Source organism: Hyla sarda, chromosome 4, assembly GCF_029499605.1.
Source record: "Hyla sarda isolate aHylSar1 chromosome 4, aHylSar1.hap1, whole genome shotgun sequence".
Taxonomy (NCBI): Eukaryota; Metazoa; Chordata; class Amphibia; order Anura; family Hylidae; genus Hyla; species Hyla sarda.
Window position 1 is genome coordinate 408,369,304 of NC_079192.1, and position 27,598 is coordinate 408,396,901.

General features: G+C 42.7%; 1 protein-coding gene across 6 annotated transcripts in view; it reads right to left on the minus strand.

Moving 5' to 3' along the window:
• Positions 1 to 27,598, minus strand: part of ITPR2 (inositol 1,4,5-trisphosphate receptor type 2) — a 301,374-nt gene that overhangs the window by 267,438 nt on the left and 6,338 nt on the right. The window contains exon 1 of one of the 6 annotated variants that reach the window (XM_056517620.1): positions 9,054 to 9,071. The exons of the other annotated variants lie outside the window; for them this stretch is intronic. The gene's annotated coding sequence lies outside the window, so the exon portion shown is untranslated. Of the gene's footprint in view, positions 1 to 9,053; positions 9,072 to 27,598 lie in introns of those variants that run through there. 6 annotated transcript variants of the gene reach the window in all.

A 27,598-nucleotide genomic window follows, 5' to 3' on the forward strand; every position in this document is an offset into this window, starting at 1 on the left:
TAATGCTCTAATAACAGTGCCATATAGTGCTCTAATAACAGTGCCATATAGTGCTCTAATAAAAGTGCCATATAGTGCTCTAATAATAGTGCCATATAGTGCTCTAATTACAGTGCCATATAGTGCTCTAATAACAGTGCCCTGTAATGCTCTAATAATAGTGCCATATAGTGCTCTAATAACAGTGCTATATAGTGCTCTAATAATAGTGCCATATAGTGCTCTAATAACAATGCCATATAGTGCTCTAATAACAGTGCCATATAGTGCTCTAATAATAGTGCCATATAGTGCTCTAATAACAATGCCATATAGTGCTCTAATAACAGTGCCATATAGTGCTCTAATAACAGTGCCATATAGTGCTCTAATAACAGTGCCATATAGTGCTCTAATAACAGTGCCATATAGTGCTCTAATAACAGTGCTATTAGTGCTCTAATAACAGTGCCATATAGTGCTCTAATAACAGTGCCATATAGTGCTCTAATAACAGTGCCATATAGTGCTCTAATAACAGTGCTATTAGTGCTCTAATAACAGTGCCATATAGTGCTCTAATAACAGTGCAATATAGTGCTCTAATAAAAGTGCCATATAGTGCTCTAATAACAGTGCCCTGTAATGCTCTAATAATAGTGCCATATAGTGCTCTAATAACAGTGCCATATAGTGCTCTAATAACAGTGCCATATAGTGCTCTAATAACAGTGTTATATAGTGCTCTAATAAAAGTGCCCTGTAATGCTCTAATAATAGTGCCATATAGTGCTCTAATAACAGTGCCATATAGTGCTCTAATAACAGTGCCATATAGTGGCATTTGGTACAAGCCTCCCTTACCTATGAAGTGTCATTTATAATACTGGTGTCTTCCTATGTGGTAGATGAGCCCTCGGCCCCCCCAGCTCCCCGGCGCCCCCCATAGTAATGTTCAGACATAGTGTATGGCGGTAGATGCGCGGCCGTGTAGTATTTGCCCTGATCATGATTCCTTCCTCCTCTGCAGATTCTTTACATGCAGTCGCTGTTGTCATGGCGATTCTTTGGCGATTTAACTCGTATTTCTGCCTCGGCCTAATTCACACATAATTGATGACACTTCGCTTCCTGCAGGTTGTGCCAAGTCCTGAGAGACAACAGCGTCCTTCACGGGACCATCAGAAGGACTCCGCAATCCGGCGTCTTCAGCACCGTACAGCAGGTGCTGGATTATAGGATCAGTGCTCTAATAACAGTGCCATATAGTGCTACCATAATAGTGCCCTATAGTGCTACCATAATAGTGCCCTATAGTGCTACCATAATAGTGCCCTATAGTGCTACCATAATAGTGCCCTATAGTGCTACCATAATAGTGCCATATAGTGCTACCATAATAGTGCCCTATAGTGCTACCATAATAGTGCCCTATAGTGCTACCATAATAGTGCCCTATAGTGCTTTAATAACAGTGCCATATAGTGCTACCATAATAGTGCCCTATAGTGCTACCATAATAGTGCCCTATAGTGCTACCATAATAGTGCCCTATAGTGCTACCATAATAGTGCCCTATAGTGCTACCATAATAGTGCCCTATAGTGCTACCATAATAGTGCCATATAGTGCTACCATAATAGTGCCCTATAGTGCTACCATAATAGTGCCCTATAGTGCTACCATAATAGTGCCCTATAGTGCTTTAATAACAGTGCCATATAGTGCTACCATAATAGTGCCATATAGTGCTACCATAATAGTGCCCTATAGTGCTACCATAATAGTGCCCTATAGTGCTACCATAATAGTGCCCTATAGTGCTTTAATAACAGTGCCCTATAGTGCTACCATAATAGTGCCCTATAGTGCTACCATAAGAGTGCCCTATAGTGCTACCATAATAGTGCCCTATAGTGCTACCATAATAGTGCCCTATAGTGCTTTAATAACAGTGCCATATAGTGCTACCATAATAGTGCCATATACTGCTCTAATAACAGTGCCATATAGTGCTCCAATAACACTGCCATATAGTGCTCCAATAACAGTGCCATATAGTGCTCTAATAACAGTTCCATATAGTGCTCTAATAACAATGCCATATAGTGCTCTAATAACAGTGCCATATAGTGCTACCATAATAGTGCCATATAGTTCTCTAATACCAGTCCCATATAGTGCTACCATAACAGTGCCAAATAGTCCTCCAATGATAGTGCCATATAGTGCTCTAATGACAGTGTGTTATAGTGCTGTAATACCAGTGCCATATAGTGCTGTAATACCAGTGCCATATAGTGCTCCAATAACAGTGCCATATAGGGGGGGATTTATCAAAACCTGTCCAGAGGAAAAGTTGCCCATAGCAACCAATCAGATCGCTCCTTTTTATTTTTAACAAGGTCTCTGCAAAATGAAAGCAGCGATCTGATTGGTTGCTATGGGCAGCTTTTCCTCTGGACGGGTTTTGATAAATCTCCGCCATAGTGTGCACATTAACATGAAGTTTATCAGCGCCATACAGTGTTACATATATTATCGCTATTATAGATGTTTACATTGAGCCCCCTGTAGTGCACACTCCTCCGGACATCTGAGGGGATTACTATATGGCGGTGGATGCCTGTGGACATCCTGTAGGGATTACTATATGGCGGTGGATGCCTGTGGACGTCCTGTAGGGATTATTATATGGCGGTGGATGCCTGTGGACGTCCTGTAGGGATTACTATATGGCGGTGGATGCCTGTGGACGTCCTGTAGGGATTATTATATGGCGGTGGATGCCTGTGGACGTCCTGTAGGGATTACTATATGGCGGTGGATGCCTGTGGACGTCCTGTAGGGATTACTATATGGCGGTGGATGCCTGTGGACGTCCTGTAGGGATTACTATATGGCGGTGGATGCCTGTGGACATCCTGTAGGGATTACTATATGGCGGTGGATGCCTGCGGACGTCCTGTAGGGATTACTATATGGCGGTGGATGCCTGTGGACGTCCTGTAGGGATTACTATATGGCGGTGGATGCCTGTGGACGTCCTGTAGGGATTACTATATGGCGGTGGATGCCTGTGGACGTCCTGTAGGGATTACTATATGGCGGTGGATGCCTCTGGACGTCCTGTAGGGATTACTATATGGCGGTGGATGCCTGTGGACGTCCTGTAGGGATTACTATATGGCGGTGGATGCCTGTGGACGTCCTGTAGGGATTACTATATGGCGGTGGATGCCTGTGGACGTCCTGTAGGGATTACTATATGGCGGTGGATGCCTGTGGACGTCCTGTAGGGATTACTATATGGCGGTGGATGCCTGTGGACGTCCTGTAGGGATTACTATATGGCGGTGGATGCCTGTGGACGTCCTGTAGGGATTACTATATGGCGGTGGATGCCTGTGGACGTCCTGTAGGGATTACTATATGGCGGTGGATGCCTGTGGACGTCCTGTAGGGATTACTATATGGCGGTGGATGCCTGTGGACGTCCTGTAGGGATTACTATATGGCGGTGGATGCCTGTGGACGTCCTGTAGGGATTACTATATGGCGGTGGATGCCTGTGGACGTCCTGTAGGGATTACTATATGGCGGTGGATGCCTGTGGACGTCCTGTAGGGATTACTATATGGCGGTGGATGCCTGTGGACGTCCTGTAGGGATTACTATATGGCGGTGGATGCCTGTGGACGTCCTGTAGGGATTACTATATGGCGGTGGATGCCTGGGGACGTCCTGTAGGGATTACTATATGGCGGTGGATGCCTGTGGACGTCCTGTAGGGATTACTATATGGCGGTGGATGCCTGTGGACGTCCTGTAGGGATTACTATATGGCGGTGGATGCCTGTGGACGTCCTGTAGGGATTACTATATGGCGGTGGATGCCTGTGGACGTCCTGTAGGGATTACTATATGGCGGTGGATGCCTGTGGACATCCTGTAGGGATTACTATAAGGCGGTGGATGCCTGTGGACGTCCTGTAGGGATTACTATATGGCGGTGGATGCCTGTGGACGTCCTGTAGGGATTACTATATGGCGGTGGATGCCTGTGGACGTCCTGTAGGGATTACTATATGGCGGTGGATGCCTGTGGACGTCCTGTAGGGATTACTATATGGCGGTGGATGCCTGTGGACGTACTGTAGGGATTACTATATGGCGGTGGATGCCTGTGGACGTCCTGTAGGGATTACTATATGGCGGTGGATGCCTGTGGACGTCCTGTAGGGATTACTATATGGCGGTGGATGCCTGTGGACGTCCTGTCAGTATACGGCACTTGACTGATGAATAGGAGCTGTCAGCACACAGATTACAACTATTACAGTAATAGTCCCTGTAAAACATCCCGAACAATGGCGGTATTGTCATACTGCTGACAGGTGCCGGCAGGTGGGAGGGAACGGCGCTGCCACGGCCTGCACATGGAGCTGACAGGTACTGCTCACCGGAGATCAGCAGCCGTGTCCTGAAACCTTCCTGTTACACTGCTGGCACCCGAAACACTGTACAGGAGCAGGAACAAGGCCGACCAGATCCAAAGACTTCCTAAGGTCATTAGTCAGCGACTAAATCATGAAAAAGACACTGACACCACCAGCAGAATAGTGAGTGCAGCTCTGGATTATAATACAGGATATAGCTCAGGATCAGTACAGGATAAGTAATGTAATGTATGTACACAGTGACCCCACCAGCAGAATAGTGAGTACAGCTCTGGAGTATAATACAGGATATAACTCAGGATCAGTACAGGATAAGTAATGTAATGTATGTACACAGTGACCTCACCAGCAGAATAGTGAGTACAGCTCTGGAGTATAATACAGGATATAACTCAGGATCAGTACAGGATAAGTAATGTAATGTATGTACACAGTGACCCCACCAGCAGAATAGTGAGTACAGCTCTGGAGTATAATACAGGATATAACTCAGGATCAGTACAGGATAAGTAATGTAATGTATGTACACAGTTACCTCACCAGCAGAATAGTGAGTACAGCTCTGGAGTATAATACAGGATATAACTCAGGATCAGTACAGGATAAGTAATGTAATGTATGTACATAGTGACCCCACCAGCAGAATAGTGAGTACAGCTCTGGGGTATAATACAGGATATAACTCAGGATCAGTACAGGATCAGTAATGTAATGTATATACACTGTGACCTCACCAGCAGAATAGTGAGTACAGCTATGGAGTATAATACAGGATATAACTCAGGATCAGTACAGGATCAGTAATGTATGTACACAATAATCTCACCAGCAGAATAGTGAGTACAGCTCTGGAGTATAATACAGGATATAACTCAGGATCAGTACAGGATAAGTAATGTAATGTATGTACACAGTGACCTCACCAGCAGAATAGTGAGTGCAGCTCTGGGGTATAATACAGGATATAACTCTGGATCAGTACAGCATAAGTAATGTAATGTATGTACACAGTGACCTCACCAGCAGAATAGTGAGTACAGCTCTGGAGTATAATACTGGATATAACTCAGGATCAGTACAGGATAAGTAATATAATGTATGTAACAGTGACCTCACCAGCAGAATAGTGAGTGCAGCTCTGGGGTATAATACAGGATATAACTCAGGATCAGTACAGGATAAGTAATGTAATGTATGTACACAGTGACCTCACCAGCAGAATAGTGAGTACAGCTCTGGAGTATAATACAGGATATAACTCAGGATCAGTACAGGATAAGTAATGTAATGTATGTACACAGTGACCTCACCAGCAGAATAGTGAGTGCAGCTCTGGAGTATAATACAGGATATAACTCAGGATCAGTACACAAATTTTTTTTGCAGATACTAGAGCAGTGTTTCCCAACCAGTTTGCCTCCAGCTGTTGCAAAACTACAACTTTTGTTGTAGTTTTGCAACAGCTTCCCACACCCTGGTTGGAAAACACTGCACTCAATATAAACAGAACATGTAAAAGAAACTGCATATAGATACGTACTCCACCCATAATGGATACATCCCCCATCATCTCACTACAACTTAGGTTGTGACATCTGATCATATATATATAGGGTAACTCCACCCTAATACAGTATAAATATATATATACACATTCCTTTTAGCAGATAACATAAAGCAGATATCACCGGATCCCTGTCCTCGGGCCTCTACACAGTCACCAACAATTCCTACGAAATATTCTGTGAAAGACCTAAATATTCCCTGAGGAAGAGTCAAGTAGAAGCGTGAAACCTGATCAGATAACAATTCGTCACGTTATTATGATACTGAGGAAAAAGACATATGGGAGATATCATCCGTCTGTGTGAAATGAGATCAGTAACAGCAAACAAACCGCAGAGCAGTATTATAGTAGTTATATTCTTGTATATAGGAACAGTATTATAGTAGCTATATTCTTGTATATAGGAGCAGTATTATAGTAGTTATATTCTTGTATATAGGAGCAGTATTATAGTAGTTATATTCTTGTATATAGGAACAGTATTATAGTAGTTATATTCTTGTATATAGGAGCAGTATTATAGTAGTTATATTCTTGCATATAGGAGCAGTATTATAGTAGTTATGTTCTTGTATATAGGAGCAGTATTATAGTAATTATATTCTTGTATATAGGAGCAGTATTATATTAGTTATATTCTTGTATATAGGAGCAGTATTATAGTAGTTATATTCTTGTATATAGAGCAGTATTATAGTAGTTATATTCTTGTATATAGGAGCAGTATTATAGTAGTTATATTCTTGTATATAGGAGGCAGTATTATAGTAATTATATTCTTGTATATTTGAGCAGTATTATAGTAGTTATATTTTTGTATATAGGAGCAGTATTATAGTAGTTATATTCTTGTATATAGGAGCAGTATTATAGTAGTTATATTCTTATATATAGGAGCAGTATTCTAGTAGTTATATTCTTGTATATAGGAGCAGTATTATAGTAGTTATATTCTTGTATATAGGAGCAGTATTATAGTAGTTATATTCTTGTATATCAGAGGTAGTATTATAGTAGTTATATTCTTGTATATAGGAGCAGTATTATAGTAGTTATATTCTTGTATATAGGAGGCAGTATTATAGTTGTTATATTCTTGTATATAGGAGCAGTATTATAGTAGTTATATTCTTGTATATAGGAGCAGTATTATAGTAGTTATATTCTTGTATATAGGAGGCAGTATTATAGTAGTTATATTCTTGTATATAGGAGCAGTATTATAGTAGTTATATTTTTGTATATAGGAGCAGTATTATAGTAGTTATATTCTTGTATATAGGAGCAGTATTATAGTAGTTATATTCTTGTATATAGGAGCAGTATTATAGTAGTTATATTCTTGTATATAGGAGGCAGTATTATAGTAGTTATATTCTTGTATATAGGAGCAGTATTATAGTAGTTATATTCTTGTATATAGGAGGCAGTATTATAGTAGATATATTCTTGTATATAGGAGCAGTATTATAGTAGTTATATTCTTATATATAGGAGCAGTATTCTAGTAGTTATATTCTTGTATATAGGAGCAGTATTATAGTAGTTATATTCTTGTATATAGGAGGCAGTATTATAGTAGTTATATTCTTGTATATATAGGAGCAGTATTATAGTAGTTATATTCTTGTATATAGGAGCAGTATTATAGTAGTTATATTCTTGTACATAGGAGCAGTATTATAGTAGTTATATTCTTGTATATAGGAGCAGTATTATAGTAGTTATATTCTTGTATATATGAGCAGTATTATAGTAGTTATATTCTTGTATATAGGGGCAGTATTATAGTAGTTATATTCTTGTATATAGGAGCAGTATTATAGTAGTTATATTCTTGTATATATGAGCAGTATTATAGTAGTTATATTCTTGTATATAGGGGCAGTATTATAGTAGTTATATTCTTGTATATAGGAGGCAGTATTATAGTAGTTGTAGTTATATTCTTGTATATAGGAGGCAGTATTATAGTAGTTATATTCTTGTATATAGGAGCAGTATTATAGTCTGTTCAGGCAGGGGCACATATTACACAGCAGAGCCTCCTGTAATCTATGAGAAGTTAAGTGTCTCCGCTCCTCACACATCATAACAGTTTATAATAAAAGACTGAAGTGTTTACGTTCGTGAAGCCGTCGGCCATTCTAGAGATCCTCTCGGCTGCGCTACTGGATTCACGCTGGGACACAACGCTGTAGACCAGTGTTTCCCAACCAGGGTGCCTCCAGCTGTTGCAAAACTACAACTAGTTTTGCAACAGCTGGAGGCACCCTGGTTGGGGAATACTGGCATAGACAGTCATTGTTCGCCATAATACAATTACCCCCTCCCAGGAAAATGTCGCCGACTAATGACTAATACGCATATGTAACGGATCTGGAAAATCAGGTAAAGAGCGGCCGGACGCCATCGCTATTATCTCACTCTTGGGCTCCGCTCCACCTGAATTGCCCGATCAATAGACTTTTATGCTCTCTCTTCCAATAAAGGCGCGGCGCCCAAACACAATAAGGCTAATTCACCGCAGATCTCATGGTGGCCAAACAGTCTTATCACCAAAGACGCGCTAGATAAAAAAGATAAATATCGTAAAAAATAAAAATAAAAAACAGAGGCAGACAATGAGAATTAGAGCCGCCGCGGCGCCGCCGTCCTTACATCACTGGGGTCACAGGTATAAGTGTACGACGGCAGGGTCACCAATCACAGCTGCGTTACAGTGTGTTGCCCATAGCAACCAATCAGATCGCTTCTTTCATTTTTAAAGAGCCCTGTGAAAAATGAAAGGAGCAAACTGATTGGTTGCTATGGGCAACGGTTTCACTCTTGTCCATAGCAACCAATCAGAATGCTTCTTTCATTTTTCAGAGGCCCATTTAAAAATGAAAGCAGCGATCTCATTGGTTGCTATGGGCAACTGCATCACTTTTCCTCTACACAGGTTTTGAGAAATCTCCCCCATAGTAGTTACGGTGTACTAGAAAATACTTAAAGAAGCACTCCGGGTTTTGTTTTTATTTTTTGCCTGTATCATGTGCACTCACCATGACTCGTACTACAAGCACCATCTGTTTAATTCCAGCACATCGGCATCTATGTGTTTCATAACAGTAACTGGGTCATGTGATCACCAGCCTGGCCCTCAGAAAGTCACTGTGCTTAATGTGTCAGGGGACATGGTCTGTCCTGAGTCAGCTGACTTTCAGTGACCTACAGGATGACATCATCACCAATCAGATCCCTCCTGGCAGCTCCCAGACCCCTCCCCTCCAGCTCTATCTGTATACTGCTGATGCTGTCTCTATGGGATCAGGATATATAGTAGTTATACACCTCCCCTACAGCTCTATCTGTATACTGCTGCTGCTATCTCTATGAGATTAGGATATATAGTAGTTATAAACCTCCCCTACAGCTCTATCTGTATACTGCTGCGGCTAACTCTATGGGATTAGGATATATAGTAGTTATACACCTCGCCTCCAGCTCTATCTGTATACTGCTGCTATCTCTATGAGATCAGGATATATAGTAGTTATACACCTCCCCTCCAGCTCTATCTGTATACTGCTGCTATCTCTATGGGATCAGGATATATAGTAGTTATACACCTCTCCTCCAGCTCTATCTGTATACTGCAGTTATCTCTATGGGATCAGGATATATAGTATTTATACACCTCCCCCTCCAGTTCTATCTGTATACTGCTGCTATCTCTATGGGATCAGTATATATAGTAGTTAAACACCTCACCTCCAGCTCTATCTGTATACTGCTGCTATCTCTATGAGATCAGGATATATAGTAGTTATACACCTTGCCTCCGGCTCTAGCTGTATACTGCTGCTATCTCTATGGGATCAGGATATATAGTAGTTATACACCTCCCCTCCAGCTCTATCTGTATACAGCTTCTATCTCTATGGGATCAGGATATATAGTAGTTATACACTTCCCCTCCTGCTCTATCTGTATACTGCTGCTATCTCTATGGGATCAGGATATATAGTAGTTATACATCTCCCCTCCAGCTCTATCTGTATACAGCTTCTATCTCTATGGGATCAGGATATATAGTAGTTATACACTTCCCCTCCTGCTCTATCTGTATACTGCTGCTATCTCTATGGGATCAGGATGTATAGTAATTATACACCTCCCCTCCAGCTCTATCTGTATACTGCTGCTGATAACTCTATGGGATCAGGATATATAGTAGTTATACACCTCACCTCCAGCTCTACCTGTATACTGCTGCTATCTCTATGAGATCAGGATATATAGTAGTTATACACCTCCCCTCCAGCTCTGTCTGTATACTGCTGCTATCTCTATGGGATCAGGATATATAGTAGTTATACACCTCCCCTCCTGCTCTATCTGTATACTGCTGCTATCTCTATGGGATCAGGATATATAGTAGTTATACACTTCCCCTCCTGCTCTATCTGTATACTGCTGCTATCTCTATGGGATCAGCATATATAGTAGTTATACACCTCCCCTCCAGCTCTATCTGTATACTGCTGCTATCTCTATGGGATCAGGATATATAGTAGTTATACACCTCCCCTCCAGCTCTATCTGTATACTGCTGTTATCTCATGGTATCAGGATGTATAGTAGTTATACACTTCCCCTCCTGCTCTATCTGTATACTGCTGCTATCTCTATGGGATCAGGATATATAGTAGTTATACACCTCCCCTCCAGCTCTATCTGTATACTGCTGCTATCAGTAAGGCTGAAAACCTTGTGCCTGCCACATCAGCTAAAGCAGGTAAGTACAAGGCAAGCACCTTTACCTTATTCTCTAATCATAACTTATGCTGCAGTATATAAGAAACACAAATCACTATGGTGCTTTTTTTAAGGCAGCTTTGGATGTGACTGGAGTAAATCACATTGCTGAAAATCTGCGTCAGATCAGTAAAGGAGAGAGTATGAGGATGAAGCATGTTTCTCCGGATCCATATCATGTCTTCTCACCGGTGGAGCAGCAGGTCCATCTCCAGGAGGAACTCCCGACATTTGGGAGAGGATCAGGCAGTACGTAAGAAGCGCTTGTTTGTGTGTCTCTGGGACGGCGGCCAAAGACGGTATAAAGTTCCCGTATGATGACAGTCAGTGCAGAAAAAATCATCCTAAAGTGATGGAAATACAAAACCTTGGCCTGGTTTGTCCCGATAGAATTTAAAGGGACTGTCCATTTGTTGTTCTCTCATTCTGAATGATTGCCAGGAAGAGTTGAGAGAGGGAAGAAAAGGTTCTCTCACTATGAATGATTGCCAGGAAGAGCTGAGAGAGGGAAGGGAAGGTTCTCTCACTATGAATGATTGCCAGGAAGAGCTCAGAGAGGGAAGAGAAGATTCTCTCACTATGAATGACTGCCAGGAAGAGCTGAGAGAGGGAGAAAAAGGTTCTCTCACTATGAATGATTGCCAGGAAGAGCTGAGAGAGGGAGAAAAAGGTTCTCTCACTATGAATGATTGCCAGGAAGAGCTCAGAGAGGGAAGAGAAGATTCTCTCACTATGAATGATTGCCAGGAAGAGCTGAGAGAGGGAAGGGAAGGTTCTCTCACTATGAATGATTGCCAGGAAGAGCTCAGAGAGGGAAGAGAAGATTCTCTCACTATGAATGACTGCCAGGAAGCGCTGAGAGAGGGAGAAAAAGGTTCTCTCACTATGAATGATTGCCAGGAAGAGCTGAGAGAGGGAAGATAAGGTTCTCTCACTATGAATGATTGCCAGGAAGAGCTCAGAGAGGGAAGAGAAGATTCTCTCACTATGAATGATTGCCAGGAAGAGCTGAGAGAGGGAAGGAGATAAAAGCTTGAGGAGGGGAAACAACTGTGACAGTAACACCAGCTCTGTGAGAGTCAATATGGCCGACAATAGTTGGTGACCAAACACAGGACTAAGTATCCCCAAAAATAGCAGCGAGGACGTCCGGATACCACGACCATGGTAAGTGTCCCTCTATGTTACCCCCCACCCCACCCTCCTGTTGGCCAATGCAGAAAAGAAACCGCATCACTTCATATATAGAACAAGTCACTTCCCTTTAATTTTACTTCCCCAAAATCCTCAGACATCGTTCTGCACGTAACCGGCCGCAGCCGGAACGCCAAACGTCCCAGACCCCAAAAAACATTGGAAAGAGTATACAAAACCATAAAGACCCTCTACAACTTATCTGGGCTCGCGTGACCTTAAAGCAGTGTTTCCCAACCAGGGTGCCTCCAGCTGTTACAAAAACTACAACTACCAACATGCTGGGAGTTGTAGTTTTGCAACAGCTGGAGGCACTCTGGTTGGCAAACACAGCCCTATAGCAAAAGGGGATTTAAAGGGGTACTCCAGTGGAAAACAGGTTTTTATTTTAATCAACTGGTGCCAAATAGTTAAACAGATTTGTAAATGACTTCTATTAAAAAAAAATCTTAATCCTTCCAGTACTTATCAGCTGCTGAAGACTACAGAGGAAATTCTTTTCTTTTTTTTGATTTCTTTTCTGTCTGACCACAGTGCTCTCTGCTGACACCTCTGTCCATTTTAGGAACTGTCCAGAGCAGCATACGTTTGCTATGGGGATTTGGACAGTTCCTGACACGGACAGAGGTGTCAGCAGAGAGCACTGTGGACAGACAGAAAAGAAATCAAAAAAAGAAAAGAATTTCCTCTGTAGTATACAGCCGCTATTAAGTACTGGAAGGATTAAGATTTTTTTTTTAATAGAAGTCATTTACAAATCTGTTTAACTTTCTGGCACCACTTGATTTAAAAATTAAAATTAAAAAAATTAAAAAAAGTTTTCCACCGGAGTACCCCTTTAAATCCCCTTTTGCTATAGGGCAGTGTTTCCCAACCAGGGAGCCTCCAGCTGTTGCAAAACTAAAACTCCCAGCATGCCCGGACAGCCTTTGGCTGTCCGGGCATGCTGGGAGTTTTAGTTTTGCAACAGCTGGAGGCTCCCTGGTTGGGAAACACTGCTTTAAATTATATATACATTATATTATATCACATTATATTCTATATAAACACAAGTTTTATAGGTACAAAAACCATCGGCTTCCTGTAAAGATCTTATCACAGACACAAAGGTCGCCGGTCACCAGAAAAAAAAACCGTAAGGCCGCGTTCACACCCCGTTTTTGCAATACAGTTTTTTATCAGGTTTTTGATGAAAAACTGATTCCTCAAAACCTGACTAAACTGTATCCAAACGTGGGTACAAATTGTAACCCGTATATGGTTTAAAAAATGATCTCCGGTTGAATCCGTGTTTTTAAGAAAAAAAAAAAAGTACCGTATACGAGGGAGATTTATCAAAAACTGTGCAGAGGAAGAGCGGTGCAGTTGCCCATAGCAACCAATCAGATGGCTTCTTTCCTTTTTAAGGAGACCTGTGAAAAAGGAAAGAAGCGATCTGATTGGTTGCCATGGGCAACCGCCCCACTCTTCCTCTACACAGGTTTTGATAAATCTCCCCCTATGTTTTTACATTTTCACTCCATTATGAATAAAGTTTCACTTGTTTGATTGAAATTCCCAGAAAAAAAAAACTGTGCAAAGTCAAAAACCATATGGAACCGTACGCACATACAGTTCTGTACAGAAAATCTGCTGCGGACAGCCGAGAAGAGCCCGCCCACTTTCAAATAGGCAGCGGAAAACCCGCAATAAAATCCACGCGTGTGAACGTACCCTAAGGCCGGGTTCACACCACGTTTTTGCAATACAGTTCCCGTATACGTTTTCAATTTGAAAACCGTACGGAATCGTATCGAAAACCGTATGCATTGACTCGCCACTGAAAACCGTATGCCAAACCATCCATTCGGTTTAGTCCGTTTTGCATCCTGTACAGTTTTGTCCGTTTTTTTTTTTCCGTACCCAAAACTGTAGCCTTCCCCCGGTTTTTGGTCTGGGTGAAAAACTGTATTAAACCACATACGTTTTTTTTTTAACATGGGAGTCAATGGGAACCGTACAGAACTGTACGTGCGTACGGTTCTATCCGGTTTGCACCATAAGGTTTTTGACTTTTGCACAGTTTTTTTCTTGGACTTTCAAACAAGCGAAACTTTATTCATAATGGAGTGAAAAGTTAAAAACGTATACCGTATCTTTCCCCCTATAGGACGCACCGGCGTATAAGACGCACCCTAGGTGCAAAATCTAAAAAATTTAAGATTTTGAACCCAATAGTGGTCTTCAACCTGCGGACCTCCAGATGTTGCAAAACTATAACTCCCAACATGCCCGGACAGCCGTTGGCTGTCCGGGCATGCTGGGAGTTGTAGTTTTGCAACATCTGGAGGTCTGCAGATTGAAGACCACTGCAGGAGGAGGTAATACTCACTTGTCCCCGCCGCTCCGGACCCGTCATCGCTGCCCTGGATGTCGCTCCATCGCTGTCGCCGTGTCCCCGTCGCTCCGGAATGTCTCTGCTGCCGGCCGGGTATCCTCGTTCTCCGTCGCCGCCATCGCGTCGTTATGCACGCCGACGCAGGTACGCGACGACGTGATGACGAGGAAGGAGAGCGCCGGCCATACAGGGGATCCCTGAACGGAGAAGACACCGAGGAGGCAGGTAAGGTCCCTCCCGATGTCCTGTAAGCACTAACCCGGCTATTCAGTCGGGCTGTTCGGGACCGCCGCGGTGAAATCGCGAACAGCCCGACTGAACAGCCGGGTTAGTGTCACTTTCCCTTCAGACGCGGCGGTCACCTTTGATCGCCGCGTCTGAAGGGTTAATACAGGGCATCGCCGCGATCGGTGATGTCCTGTATTAGCCGCGGGTCCCGGCCGTTGATGGCCGCAGGGACCGCCGCGATAGGGGTGTATTCACCGTATAAGAGGCACCGACTTTTCCCCCCCAGTTTTGGGGAAGAAAAAATCGGTAAGTTTTTTTTTCTCAAAAAACGAATGCAACCGGTCATCACTTTTCAAACCGTATACGGATTCAAATTTGTACACACGTTTTGATAGAGTTTAGTCCGGTTCTGAGGAATCTGTTTTTCATCAAAAACCCAATACAGGAACTGTATTGCAAAAACGTGGTGTGAACCCGGCCTAAGGCTGCATTCACACCACGATCTGTCCTTCCGATGCACAGATACGATTTCGGAAGCTCAATCCGAGTCAAAAATCGGATCCCCTGAGAAAATGACCAGATTGTAGTCACTAGCCAACTACGATCGGGTCGGTAGCCCCATAGTAGTTAATGGCTCCGTATCAGTCTGTACCAATCCGTGCACAGATTTCAGGCGATTTAAGCTTCCGAAACGTATCTGTGCATCGGAAAGTCAGATCGTGGTGTGAATGCAGCCTAAAGAATTTACAAAAAACTTTAAAAAAAATGTCCCTGACTTATGAAGAATTGTTGGTCCTTTCACCCAAAACAGACTGAAAATTCTTCACTGAAGAGAAATTACAAAAGCAGCAAAAAATATGTGAAAAAAGGAGGGATCGACCGATTATCGGTATTGGACAATATTATCGGCCGATAATCACGATTTTGGCCATTATCGGTATCGGCAATTACCTTGCCGATAAACCGATAATGCCCCGCCCCCACCGCACCGCGACCGCCCCCCCCCCCCCCCAACCCACCGCATTGCACCCCCCACCGTAGTGCTGGGCGGTATACCGGAATGGATTTTTGGCCATACCGCTATACCGGTCGGGCCCCTCCCCCACCCTCCGAGTCAATAAAAAAAATTAAACTTACCCGTAATGGGGATGGTCCGGGCCATCCATCCTTCCTGTAGTGTCTGGCGGCATTCCGTGTGGAGGGTGAACCGGTCCGGGCTGTCCTTCTTCTCCGGGGGTCATCTTCTCCACTCCGGGAAGGCTCCAGCCTAGTACGCTGCATAGACGCCGCTACGCCGTGACGTCAGGTGCGTCACTGCGTACGGGCGACACTGCGCAGCGGCGTCTATGCTGCGTTACTAGGCCGGAGCCTGCCCGGAGTGGAGAAGATGACCCCCGGAGAAGGACAGCCCGGACCGGTTCACCCTCCACCCGGAATGCCGCCGGACACTACAGGAAGGATGGATGGCCCGGACCACCCTGACAGGTAGGGGGAGAGAAGCGGGTGGTGGCGGCGGCGGCCTATGGCACAGCAAAAGCCACTGCAGTGCATTGATTTAAAGCGCCCACTTTAAATCAATGATCTGCAGCGGTGTCGCGGGGGGATAAATAGCCAATAACTTATACCGGAATATCGGTATAAGTTATCGGCTATCGGCTATCGGCCCTAACCTCCACCGATTATCGGTATCGGCCCTAAAAAAACGATATTGGTCGATCCCTAGAAAAAAGTACATTATATAAAAGAAAAAAAATTCAGACAAAAAACTACAATTAAAAAAATTTGGGGAAAAAACCATGTGTCATTTTTGGGGAAGAGAATTGCTATACAGTTCAAAAAACAGAGAAGCGTCACATAAAATTACAAATAAAAAAATGGAAAATTACACAAAAAAGGAATAAAAATTTCAAAAAATAAAATCTTTTGCAGCAGAAAAATGCAATTCAGTGTAATACAGGTGAAAGGACGGGGGAACGTCACAAGAATGAAACGAGATGTTAAAAACAGTGCAAAGAATTTATAACGTAAAATTACAAATAAAATAAAAATAAAAATCAAAAGGAAAATTTTAAACTTTTGGAAAGTAAAAACACAATACAGTGTTATACATGGAGCAAGGGGAGAAAGGTTCACAGGTGGATAAGAGAATAAAACGAAATGTCAAAAACGCTGTAAAGAATTTATAACATCAAATTACAACTAAAAAAAATATATATAAAAATTCTAAAGGAAAATTTGCCAATTTTGGAAAGTAAAAACACAATACAGCGTTATATATATATATGGAGGGAGGGGAGAAAGCTTCACAGGTGGCTAAGAAAATAAAACGAAATGTCAAAAACGCTGTAAAGAATATATAACATAAAACCACAAATAAAAGATTCTGAGGTAAAAAAAAATTCTAAGGAAAAAATGTGTAACTTTAAAAAAATTAATAAACGGGAGAATAACACAAATTGTCAAAAAAAATCGTAAAGAATTCATAATAGCGGCTAATAAAAAAAAACCATTACATTACAAATAAAAAAGGGAAAAAGTACTGGTCTTGAGAATAACACGAAACGCTGTAAAGAATTTACAAAAACAGCCCAAAAAAAAATAAAGAATTTAAAAACTCAGATAAAAATTAGAAAATATGTAAAAAAAAAGAAACAAATAAATAATTAAAAAATGTAAAAGAAAATGACGTAATGCAGAGATTTCGCAGTTCATATAAATGGACGTCTATAAATGGACGTCGGCAAAAAGGCGTGCCGACATATATCACAGCGTACCTGCCGCAGGCCCATTGGGGGAGATTTATAGAAACCCGTGTAGATTGGAGTGTGGTGCGGTTGCCCATAGCAACCAATCAGATGGCTTTTTTCATTTTTCACAGGACTTTTAAAAAATGAAAGAAGCGATCTGATTGGTTGCTATGGGCAACAGCACCGCTTCCTCTACACGGGTTTTGATAAATCTCCCCCAATGACTTTACGTGACGGTTCACACTATGTTTTTGCCATACTGTTTTCAATCAGTTTTTCTAAAGAAAACCGTATGGCAAAAAAAAACGGATGGAACAGTATGGGAAAAAGTAAACAGTATGCGTTTTTAAACCGTATACTGTTTTTAAAAGTGCATACAGTCCGTTGTTATAAAAAAAAACATACGTTTTTGAAAATGTTGTCCATTTTTAACGGGAGGGGTGTTGGGTGGGGACTTTAGGATGCAAATGCGCATGTGCAAAGTAAAAACCGTATACGGTTTCCCGTATGGAACCGTATACATGTGTGTTTCCCATTGACGTCCATGTTAAAAAAAAAACGTATGTGGTTGCGGTACGGTTTTTAAACCGGAGACAATACCGTGGTCAACCACAGTTTTGACTCCGGTGTAAAAATCGTACTGCAACCGCATACGTTTTTTTTTAACATGGACGTCAATGGGAAACGCACATGTATACGGTTTTTATTTTGCACATGCGCATTTGCATCCTAAAGTCCTCACCCAACACCCCTCCCATTAAAAATAGAAATTTTCAAAAACGCATGTTTTTTTTGTTTTTTTTTTAATTTATAAAAACGGACAGAACCGTATGCACTTTTAAAAACGCATACTGTTTACTTTTTCCCATACGATTCCATCCTTTTTTTTTGCCATACGGTTTTCTTTAGAAAAACTGATTGAAAACAGTACGGCAAAAACATGATGTGAACCGGGTGCATGCACACCACGTTTTTGTTATACAGTTACCGTATACAGTTTCAAGTTAAAAACTGTATGGAACTGTGTAGAAAACTGTATGCACATTGTAAACTGTTTGTCAAACACATCATCCAGTTTAGTCCGTTTTGCGTCGTATACAGTTTTGTCCAGTTTTTTTTACCCGTATCCAAAACTGTAGTCTACCACGTTTCTTGGTCCTGGTGAAAAACTGTATTAAACTGTATACAGTTTTTTTTTTAACATGGGAGTCAATGGGAACCGTACAGACCTGTATGTGCGTACGGTTCCATCAGGTTTTCACCATACGGTTTTTGACTTTGCACAGTTTTTTTTCTTGGAATTTCAATCAAACAAGTGAAACTTTATTCAAAATGGAGTGAAAAGTTAAAAACGTATAAGTTTTTTTCTTAAAAAACGGATGCAACCGGACATCATTTTTCAAACAGTATATGGTTTTCAACCGTATATGGGTTAAAATTTGTACACACTTTTCGATACAGTTTAGTCAGGTTTTGAGGAATCCGTTTTTCATCAACAACCTGATGAATGAACTGTATTGCAAAAACGTGGTGTGCATGCACCCTTAGTGATAGTCGGCCATAAACTAGATCTCGGCCTAAGTCTTAAAGGGGTACTCCGGTGAAAACCTTTTTTCTTTTAAATCAACTGGTGGCAGAAAGTTAAACATATTTGTAAATGACTTCTATTAAAAAATCTTAATCCTTCCAGTGCTTATTAGCTGCTGAATGCTACAGAGGAAATTCCTTTCTTTTTGGAACACTGATGACATCACGAACACAGTGCTCTCTGCTGACATCTCTGTCCATTTTAGCAAACATGCATAGCAGATGTATGCTAAGGGCAGCATGGTAGCTCAGTGTTTAGCACTGCTACCTTGAAGTTGGGGACTTGGGTTCAAATCCCACTAAGGACAACAATAAATAAAGCGTTATTATTATTATAATAATAATAATGTCAGCAGAGAGAACTGTGCTCGTGAGGTCATCAGAGAGTATTCAAAAAAGAAAAGAATTTCCTCTGTAGTATTCAGCAGCTAATAAGTACAGGAAGGATTAAGATTTTTTAATAGAAGTCATTTACAAATATGTTTAACTTTCTGCCACCAGTTGATTTAAAAGCAAAAAGGTTTTCACCAGAGTACCCCTTTAAGCGTATTTAGGGTTGTATGGCGACCGACTCGTTACCCTCCCCCGTCCCTCCTGGGCACACTATACACATGGCAGTAAAGCCTCACCCTCGGTGCCTCCATCCCTACTATCATTCACAGCTTGATAGTTCATGTTGCCTAGCAACCAGCAGACTTCCTGTCTAGGTGACCACCATGGTTCCATCACAGGAAGTTCTATCTCCTACACCAGAAGTCTCCAAATTGTGGCCCTCCGGTTGTTACAAAACTACAACTCCCAGCATGCCCGGACAGCCAACGGCTGTCCGGGCATGCTGGGAGTTGTAGTTTTGCCACATCTGGAGGGCCACAGTTTGGAGACTTCTGGTGTAGGAGATAGAACTTCCTGTGATGGAACCATGGTGGTCACCTAGACAGGAAGTCTGCTGGTTGCTAGGCAACATGAACTATCAAGCTGTGGAAAAACCGCTGTTCTATACCGTAACTAGACCTGTTTTAGGTCCCTACGGGAAACAAATTCCTTACTTATCAACCTTAAGATAACAAAACTATTTTTTCCTGTCACATCCCAAGGAACACAAAAACCCCACACGCACCCGCCACGCGGAGACGCCATGGTTACCACAGATACACAAAACCGACTGCATACCTACACAGGAATGAGAACAGATACAGCTGGGATCTGGGTGACAACCAAAATGGCCGCAGGACTGGTCACCTAACCAGGAGGGCTAGCCTTTGGGACAATTTGGTGACCACCTCCATGGTGGCCGTAGTGGTGACCATGTTAGTCGTCCCCCAGCTGATATAAATAGGGGACTTTCTCGACGGAATGGAGCTTCTACTTCACTATTTCACAACGGGGGAACGCTCGCTCTTTGGAATGCTTCCACATAATTCCCCTTAATCCGGCGATCGGGCAGATATGCGGGCAGTATAGGCGGCGGCACGGCCTACGGCAGGTGGAATGTCGTATCCTTTGTGTTCCTAAATACCTTTAATCCCGCACTGACAAAGGCCAAGAAATGTCTGAGGTGAAGGAGAAAAGATCTGCAGGAAACACAAGTCCCGAGTGACAACCGCAGGGAACGTGAGGAAAAAATACCGTAAGGGTTGTCATAGGGTCATGGATAGCAAAGGTGGCTCCAGTTTAGGTTTATGTGGGCCCATGTGGGCACCAGAGTGACAGTGGGCGCTTGACTACCCCACATTGATGCAGCCATAGATTTGCCTCTACAGACCATCCACATGCTTTACAGTACTATTTACAGCACCCACACCAACAACAGTACCAGCCACAGTGCCCTCCCTAATGACAGTACCAGCCTCTGTGCCCTCCCTAACGACAGTACCAACCACAGTGCCCTCACTAATGACAGTGCCAGCCACAGTGCCCTCACCAACAACAGTACCAGCCACAGTACACTCCCAGATGACAGTTCCAGCCACAGCGCCCTCCCTAACGACAGTACCAGCCACAGTGCCCTCACTAATGACAGTACCAGCCACAGTGCCCTCCCTAATGACAGTACCAGCCACAGTGCCCTCCCTAATGACAGTACCAGCCACAGTGCCCTCACCAACAACAGTACCAGCCACAGTACACTCCCAGATGACAGTTCCAGCCACAGCGCCCTCACTAATGACAGTACCAGCCACAGCGCCCTCCCTGATGACAGTACCAGCCACAGTGCCATCCCTAATGACAGTACCAGCTGCTGTGCCCTCCCTAATGACAATACCAGCCACAGCGCCCTCCCTAATGACAATACCAGCCACAGCACCCTCCCTAATGACAATACCAGCCACAGTACCCTCGCTGATGACAGTTCCAGCCACAGCGCCCTCCCTAATGACAGTACCAGCCACAGTGCCCTCCCTAATGACAGTACCAGCCACAGTGCCCTCCCTAATGACAGTACCAGCCACAGCGCCCTCCCTAATGACAGTACCAGCCACAGTGACCACCCTAATGACAGTACCAGCCACAATGCCCTCCCTAATGACAGTATCAGCCACAGCACCCTCCCTAATGACAGTACCATCCACAGTGCCCTCCCTAATGACAATACCAGCCACATTGCCCTCCCTAATGACAATACCAGCCACAGCGCCCTCCCTAATGACAGTACCAGCCACAGCTCCCTCCCTAATGACAATACCAGCCACAGTGCCCTCCCTAATGACAATACCAGCCACGGTTCCCTCCCCAATGACAATACCAGCCACAGTGCCCTCCCTAATGACAGTACCAGACACAGCGCCCTCCCTAATGACAGTACCAGCCACAGTGCCCTCCCTAATGACAGTACCAGCCACAGTGCCCTCCCTAATGACAATACCAGCAACAGCGCCCTCCCTAATGACAATAGCGGCCACAGTGCCCTCCCCAATGACAGTTCCAGTCACAGTTGCCTACTTATAAAAGTACCAGCCAAAATACCTTCTCTAATGATACTACCTGCCACCATGCTCTCTATGACAGTACCTGCCACCATGCTCTCTATGACAGTACCTGCCACAGTGAACCCAACCACAATAATACCAGCCATACTGCTCTCCCCAATGACAGTACCAGCAACAGTAAACACACCAATAAGGGTTCCATCCACAGTGCCCTCCTCATGAATAAAGCCACAAAATACTCCCCAATACCCACTACAGGCCACAGAGACTTCCCCAGTGCCAGAACCAGTAACAATGCTCTTCCCAAAACAGTACATGCCCAAGTGAACCCCACCACAAGAGTACCAACCACAGTGGAAGCTTTTATTGAAAGAACCAGCAACAGAACTTCCCCCATGACAGTACTAATCACACTGCCCTTGCCATGATAGTGCCAGCCACAGTGCCCACCTCATGAGAGTACCAGTCAAAATACTTTCTCCAATAACACTACCTGCCTCAGAACCTCCGCTAATGACAGTACCAGCCGCTATGCTCTCTCTATAACAGTACCTGCCACAGCAAACCCCAATGCAAGAAAATCAGCCACAGTGCCACCCCAATAAGAGTACAAGCAACCTTGCCATGACAGTGGCAGCCACAGTGCAAATCCCCAAAACTGTACCAGCCACAGTACCCTCTCCAATCACAGTACAAGCCACAGTACCCTACCCAATAAAACTACTAGCCACCGAGCCTTCCTTAATGACAGTACCAGCCACAGTGCTCTCCCCAAGGCAGTAGCTACCACAGTGACCCCCCCCCCCCCCCTCTGTGTACGCTCTAAGTAAAAGAAAAAGTGGCAGTACCAGCCACACTGCCCTCACCATGATAGTGCCAGCCACAGTATAAACCCCCAAAACAGTACCAGCCACAGTGCCCTTCCCAATGACAGTACCAGGCACAGTGCACCCCAAGCTGGGCAATACCCATACCCCACCAGCCTCCTCCTATGCCCTCTTTCTATATTGTCGGCTAGGTAAAGTATCCCTACAATGATGGCCATAGGGCCCCCAACAAAACCAGTCACCGTGCCCCACCGCCTGACAATTCCATTAATAACAACCTACCTGTAGGTGTCCGGCTGATCACATACATCCCACCACTGCACAGGCTGGGACTTGTGGTGCTACTGATGACATCAGCACATGGGATGTGGACTCTACATGTCATATGGCATCAGAGTGGGGGGTCTCCAATAGTCACTTAGGACTCCTCTATTTCCCAGAGCAGAGACCCCTTTCCTCTGGCTTATTGGGCCCCACTGTACATTACATGAGACGGTAAGGGCTTAACCCTTAACATGCGCTGGTGTGGTTTTTGTACTAAACACATACCAAACAATGCCACTGGTTAGTCCACGTTATTCATGGGTGTCGGTGTATACAAGTACATGAAGGTCGGAAGAGGCGGCGTGTGGTGATGGTAGTGTACACTGGAGCGCAGCTGGTGCTGTGTGCGGACGACGGTAATATGATTACATAATAACAAATATTTATCTCCCTCAGGGCAGAGGAGCCGGGCATGGCTGTACAGGATCATCACATGTATACACCGCAGGATAGGGGAGGTATATAGCAGCTACAATATCTACCATAAGTGAGTCCACCCCTCACATTATATACAGTATCTCCCATAAGTGACTCCACCCCTCACATTATATATACAGTATATCCCATAAGTGACTCCACCCCTCACATTATATATACAGTATATCCCATAAGTGAGTCCACCCCTCACATTATATACAGTATATCCCATAAGTGACTCCACCCCTCACATTATATATACAGTATATCCCATAAGTGACTCCACCCCTCACATTATATATACAGTATATCCTATAAGTGAGTCCACCCCTCACATAATATATACAGTATATCCTATAAGTGAGTCCACCCCTCACATTATATATATATACAGTATATCCCATAAGTGACTCCACCCCTCACATTATATATACAGTATATCCCATAAGTAAATCCACCCCTCACATTATATATACAGTATATCCCATAAGTGACTCCACCCCTCACATTATATATACAGTATATCCCATAAGTGAGTCCACCCCTCACATTATATATACAGTATATACCATAAGTGACTCCACCCCTCACATTATATATACAGTATATCCCATAAGTAAATCCACCCCTCACATTATATATACAGTATATCCCATAAGTGAGTCCACCCCTCACATTATATATACAGTATATACCATAAGTGAGTCCACCCCTCACATTATATATACAGTATATACCATAAGAGAGTCCACCCCTCACATTATATATACAGGATCTCCCATAAGTGATTCCACCCCTCACATTATATATACAGTATATCCCATAAGTGACTCCACCCCTCACATTATATATACAGTATATACCATAAGTGAGTCCACCCCTCACATTATATATACAGTATATCCCATAAGTGAGTCCACCCCTCACATTATATATACAGTATATCCCATAAGTGAGTCCACCCCTCACATTATATACAGTATATCCCATAAGTGACTCCACCCCTCACATTATATACAGTATCTCCCATAAGTGACTCCACCCCTCACATTATATATACAGTATCTCCCATTAGTGAGTCCACCCCTCACATTATATACAGTATATCCCATAAGTGAGTCCACCCCTCACATTATATACAGTATATACCATAAGAGAGTCCACCCCTCACATTATATATACAGTATATCCCATAAGTGAGTCCACCCCTCACATTATATACAGTATATCCCATAAGTGATTCCACCCCTCACATTATATATACAGTATATCCCATAAGTGACTCCACCCCTCACATTATATATACAGTATATCCCATAAGTGAGTCCACCCCTCACATTATATATACAGTATATCCCATAAGTGAGTCCACCCCTCACATTATATACAGTATATCCCATAAGTGAGTCCACCCCTCACATTATATATACAGTATATCCCATAAGTGACTCCACCCCTCACATTATATATACAGTATATCCCATAAGTGACTCCACCCCTCACATTATATATACAGTATATCCCATAAGTGAGTCCACCCCTCACATTATATATACAGTATATCCCATAAGTGACTCCACCCCTCACATTATATATACAGTATATCCTATAAGTGAGTCCACCCCTCACATTATATACAGTATATACCATAAGTGAGTCCACCCCTCACATTATATATACAGTATATCCCATAAGTGAGTCCACCCCTCACATTATATATACAGTATATCCTATAAGTGAGTCCACCCCTCACATTATATATACAGTATATCCCATAAGTGACTCCACCCCTCACATTATATATACAGTATATCCCATAAGTAAGTCCACCCCTCACTTTATATATACAGTATATCCCATAAGTGAGTCCACCCCTCACATTATATATACAGTATATACCATAAGAGAGTCCACCCCTCACATTATATATACAGTATATCCCATAAGTGAGACCACCCCTCACATTATATATACAGTATATCCCATAAGTGAGTCCACCCCTCACATTATATATACAGTATATACCATAAGAGAGTCCACCCCTCACATTATATATACAGGATCTCCCATAAGTGAGTCCACCCCTCACATTATATATAAAGTATATCCCATAAGTGACTCCACCCCTCACATTATATACAGTATATCCCATAAGTGACTCCACCCCTCACATTATATATACAGTATCTCCCATAAGTGAGTCCACCCCTCACATTATATACAGTATATACCATAAGAGAGTCCACCACTCACATTATATATACAGTATATCCCATAAGTGACTCCACCCCTCACATTATATATACAGTATCTCCCATAAGTGACTCCACCCCTCACATTATATATACAGTATCTCCCATAAGTGAGTCCACCCCTCACATTATATATACAGTATCTCCCATAAGTGAGTCCACCCCTCACATTATATATACAGTATCTCCCATAAGTGACTCCACCCCTCACATTATATATACAGTATATCCTATAAGTGAGTCCACTCCTCACATTATATATACAGTATATCCCATAAGTGACTCCACCCCTCACATTATATATACAGTATCTCCCATAAGTGAGTCCACCCCTCACATTATATACAGTATATACCATAAGAGAGTCCACGCCTCACATTATATATACAGTATATCCCATAAGTGACTCCACCCCTCACATTATATATACAGTATATCCCATAAGTGAGTCCACCCCTCACATTATATATACAGTATATCCCATAAGTGAGTCCACCCCTCACATTATATATACAGTATCTCACATAAGTGACTCCACCCCTCACATTATATATACAGTATATCCCATAAGTGAGTCCACCCCTCACATTATATATACAGTATATACCATAAGTGACTCCGCCCCTCACATTATATATACAGTATATCCCATAAGTGAGTCCACCCCTCACATTATATATACAGTATCTCCCATAAGTGAGTCCACCCCTCACATTATATATACAGTATCTCCCATAAGTGACTCCACCCCTCACATTATATATACAGTATATCCCATAAGTGAGTCCACCCCTCACATTATATATACAGTATATCCCATAAGTGACTCCACCCCTCACATTATATATACAGTATATCCCATAAGTGAGTCCACCCCTCACATTATATATACAGTATCTCCCATAAGTGAGTCCACCCCTCACATTATATATACAGTATATCCCATAAGTGACTCCACCCCTCACATTATATATACAGTATCTCCCATAAGTGACTCCACCCCTCACATTATATATACAGTATATCCCATAAGTGAGTCCACCCCTCACATTATATATACAGTATATCCCATAAGTGAGTCCACCCCTCACATTATATATACAGTATATCCCATAAGTGACTCCACCCCTCACATTATATATACAGTATCTCCCATAAGTGAGTCCACCCCTCACATTATATATACAGTATTTCCCATAAGTGACTCCACCCCTCACATTATATATACAGTATCTCCCATAAGTGAGTCCACCCCTCACATTATATATACAGTATATCCCATAAGTGACTCCACCCCTCACATTATATATACAGTATATCCCATAAGTGACTCCACCCCTCACATTATATATACAGTATTTCCCATAAGTGACTCCACCCCTCACATTATATATACAGTATCTCCCATAAGTGAGTCCACCCCTCGCATTATATATACAGTATATCCCATAAGTGAGTCCACCCCTCACATTATATATACAGTATATACCATAAGTGACTCCACCCCTCACATTATATACAGTATATCCCATAAGTGAGTCCACCCCTCACATTATATACAGTATATCCCATAAGTGACTCCACCCCTCACATTATATATACAGTATATCCCATAAGTGACTCCACCCCTCACATTATATATACAGTATATCCCATAAGTGAGTCCACCCCTCACATTATATATACAGTATATCCCATAAGTGAGTCCACCCCTCACATTATATATACAGTATATCCCATAAGTGAGTCCACCCCTCACATTATATATACAGTATATCCCATAAGTGAGTCCACCCCTCACATTATATATACTATATACCATAAGTGAGTCCACCCCTCACATTATATATACAGTATATCCCATAAGTGAGTCCACCCCTCACATTATATATATACAGTATATCCCATA